Below are 4,092 nucleotides of genomic sequence, written 5' to 3' on the forward strand. Positions count from 1 at the left end.
AACGAGAGGCAGGTGGGAGCAATTAACAGAGACACATGACTGAACAGAATGGGGAGACAGGACAGGGTGTGACCATAGACATAAATATACTGGACATCTCCTTTCCACAGGCTCCAATATCACGTTTTTGTACTAAAATGGGAGGTGGCCACCACCGCCATTTTGACTGTGTCACAGGTTTCGTCAAGCCCAGACAATAAAAGGGAAGAGAGGAGGAGCTGAGGGTGGGGCTGTAAGGCGGGGATCAACTGACGACACCCGGTCGAACTAGCTACAAGCTAACCTGAAGCTAACCCAAAGCTAATGCAGAGGTGGGAGCTAAGCTAACGGAGGTAGCAACCTAGCTACAACCGGAGTTAACTGTGCACAACACCAGAGCTTCTGAGTCAGAGATACGCCGGGCTGACTGCTGGGTAAAACCGGGTGGAAAACAGAGGTCTCCAAGAGCTCCACAAGCCGGCAGCCGCACAGCAGACAAGCGCCGCTGCCTTCTGAGATGCGCAGAGCTGCCGCTGGGGAGAACTGGATGGAAAGGTTTCCATCCCAGAGCTCCACAAGCTGGCAACCCGCGCAGCAGACAGAAGCTGAAATCAGACAGAGATGTGCCGAGCTGCGGGGAGGGGAGAAACGGGTGGGAAACATCGGTTCCATCCAGAGGTTCACAAGCCAACAGCCTGCGCAGCACACAGAAGCCGCAATCAGACGGAGATGCGCCGAGCTGCGGGGAGAACCAGCCGTCAGCCCGCGCTCAGCAAACAGAAGCCGCGATCAGACAGAGATGCGCAGAGCTGCGGGGAGGGGAGAACGGGTGGAAAACATCGGACTCCCGAGAGCTCCACAAGACGATAGTCGGAACCCAGCTCAACCAACATGTTATATTTCAACCCATTTTCTAAAGTGCAGCATTATGTTAAATGTTCTGGGTTTTACCCTATTACATTTAAATTTCATGGTTAAACAGTACATGTTACAATCTAAGCTCAGTTCGGCAGTGACCTAAAATACATAAATATAATTTTACTTACCGAAAAAAATGAAGTGGAGACTCCTTGGACGCTCTATTGGTGCAATTAATGCCACAGCAAGTCATTTTGTCCAACAATTGCACAAAAAATATCCAAAAAAGAATACACAAACACAGACTCAAAATCCCGGAACAGTTTCCAAGCCAGACCGAGGCTGTACTGAGGCCTTTCCACGGAGCTAGCTCTGTGGTCACGTGGGTCTGAGGCGGCGGTCATGTGGGTCGGATGTTCATTAATTATACAGAATTTTAGGCTTTTAATACACTTAAACAGAAGAGTGAGAAAAAAATTCACCCCCCTCAGAGTTGTCATGAGTATAAACTAGATAATTTAAACAAAAAACATGTTTTGGTACCAGGCTGTAAACATGTTTATTTCTGCTGTGAAATTGGTATTTTTAACATGGGAGTCAATGAGGATTTGCTCGCTTCTGATACCAGCCCCCAGCGGATGAGGGTGGAACTGCAATTTTTGGTACTTCCCGGTTGAGACCAATTTTAGAGCCGCATTGTGGGGGCTTGGGTGTGACACATATACACCATCCATCTCATCTCACGTCTCATTCACACCAAGATCCATTCATCACTTAGAGTTTAGTTGGTCTTGTTTAAAATTGTTTAGAAATAAATCTTCTTAAACGTTTTAAAGGCAAAGGGCACATTTACCCAGCTGGGTTAAGCAGGGTCAAACAGTACTTTGAAATCCACAGATTAATCAAGGAGCCATGATGTCTGGAATATCATATCCATATCTGCTGCTGTTCCATCCCAGGAGGAGGACACTTCAAGTTCAGGATGATAATAATTAAATGATATTAATAAAATATATTTGATTTTATTACTGTTTATGAAAATCATAATAAATGATCACTTGGTTCAATATAAAGGTATTTTAATTACATGAAATGAAATTATGCTTTGGGTATAATAATGATGAAGATGATTATGGTTGACGACAGTAAAAGATGTGTTCAGCAAAGAAGGTCAGTACACCTTATCCATCTAACACAGAGTCCAGATAAACGATAACTGCAACACATGTTTTTGACACATGACCAAGCTTTCTTGCTGAGAGAGTGGGAGTGTCCTGAGAGCTTTTGTAAACTAACCAAAGTTTCACATCAGTTCTTGAACCAACATCACGGAGCAAGGGAACGGCTGTCCCTAAAATCTCCACCTGCTGTTCTGTCACGCCGACAAGAGTAGCTAAGAATAAACGAAACTGTAACCAGCTAACGAAAACTCTACCCAGAGTTGTTGATTTCTGAGTAAGTTAAGAAGAAAAACTCCTTCAGAGTTATGGACTTTGAGACGCCAATAGTTCAGTCGTGTGACCCACGGAGACAACCCAGGACTGATTTGGTCGCATAGAGGTCCTTCTACCATTCTCGTGCCCGGAGGAAATCATCTCCACCTGACATCTCGGATCCGAAAGGGGGTCTCCGGAAAATGGGTGAGGTAGACACTAATCGACAGATGACATTTGATTCTGTTCTCTCTAAATAACTCAGTTAGCCGCATAACATCATTTCCATCCAGAACGCTTCTCCTCTCTGTGAAAGAAATCTTCTGATAAGTCTATTCATGCACCCAAACTCATATTTTCAATTTAGCTTCCATCTGTCATGATTGGGGGAAGGTACCTAACCCATGACATGCAGAACACAACACTGACCAAAAATGGATGAAAAAATGATTTATTTATAAGGGGAAACTTAAGATGCACAGATAATTCTGTGGTTGAAACTGCAACAATCAGCTCAGCGTCTGGAGGAGGGAGAACACGGGTGAGCAAAGGTTCTGGTGTCACAATCCTTTGTAGGCAGGCAGAGGTGTTCAGCAGACTTACTGTGTTGGGTGTATGTGTTGGCAGGAGGAGGGAGAGGTAGAGAGCCGGGGAAGCGCAGGAGAGGGAGCAGAGGTGGAGAGAAGCGGGGCGTCCTGGTGGATGGGGCACTGGGTGAGATGAGAGGTGGGTTATGGCGGTGGTGATATGGTCCGTGTGCTGAGATCCAAAATCCAGGTAGAGGTCAGAATCCAAGGAGGTCGACAGGAATCCTGAGGAAGGGTAAATCCAATATAAGCGCAAACACTACGAATAACATTTATCCTAAGAACACTAGAGATCACACGAGTGGCTGGTTACTACCAAAACTGAGGCAATCTTCCGGCGTCGAAGTGTGTCCACCATCCACCTTAAATAGGAAGGCACCCCGCTGATTGCTGATCAGGAACAGCTGGGCCACTCCCTCTCCTGGCAAGAGACTCACAGATGGTTATGAGAACAGGAGTACTCACCCCGGCTCATGACACCATCCAGCCACAGGTTTGCTTTAAAACAAGTTTAATATCAAAGCTGTTAAAAATTGTCATTAAATTGTCATCCATGAATTGTCCTTTATAATTGTCGTTTCAAATCTTTAAGTTTAAAATTGTTAGTAATAAAATTTCTTCATTTTTGAACTTGCCTCATTATTGAATTAAAACACAGAAAAGGTATAATATTTTTGGTTATTGACAAGCAAAGATCCCTAGCTTCTGATTGAAAATAACTTTTGCTAGTAAATTTAATTATCTAAATTAAACATTAATCCTTGGATTAAAATTAGACCAAACAGGTTGGTGTATGAACTCAGATCAATATATAAGTATCCGGGATATTTATCCACGATCTAAGCCTCATAGGTTAATCTGATTGGTCATTTTCAGAATCTAACAACTGATAGCAAACAGTGTTGATTCTAGTGTGTAGTTTAATCTCTAAACTCTCTCTTCTCTTGTCTCAGTTAATACGAAGTGGTTACATAATCCCTGCAATAAAAAGTTCCAATCTTCTGGTTACAATTACCCAAAGATCCATAAGATTGATTTCATATTTTCTATGGAATCTCACATCTTATGGTTCATTAAATAGACGTAAATTAAATCATTACACATCAAACCCACTGAGCTACTTCACACCTCCAATTCTAATATTTATCAGTCAAAATGGGAACTAACTAACCAAACTGTGGTCAAGTTTCCTGGAATGAGAGGGTTGACTCATTTTTGACAAAGATCGTTTTTTT

The 4,092-nt window shown here is 43.2% G+C and overlaps 1 long non-coding RNA gene across 1 annotated transcript; it reads right to left on the minus strand.

Moving 5' to 3' along the window:
* Positions 1–2,705: 2,705 nt before the first annotated feature.
* On the minus strand, positions 2,706–3,011 carry LOC139070418 (uncharacterized). Its single transcript, XR_011520935.1, has 2 exons — positions 2,874–3,011; positions 2,706–2,791 (listed from the first exon to the last, which is right to left on the minus strand). It is a non-coding gene; the product is annotated as an uncharacterized lncRNA (long non-coding RNA).
* Between the last annotated feature and the right edge of the window lie 1,081 nt (positions 3,012–4,092).

The sequence above is a fragment of the Nothobranchius furzeri genome, chromosome 6, assembly GCF_043380555.1.
Source record: "Nothobranchius furzeri strain GRZ-AD chromosome 6, NfurGRZ-RIMD1, whole genome shotgun sequence".
Taxonomy (NCBI): domain Eukaryota; kingdom Metazoa; phylum Chordata; class Actinopteri; order Cyprinodontiformes; family Nothobranchiidae; genus Nothobranchius; species Nothobranchius furzeri.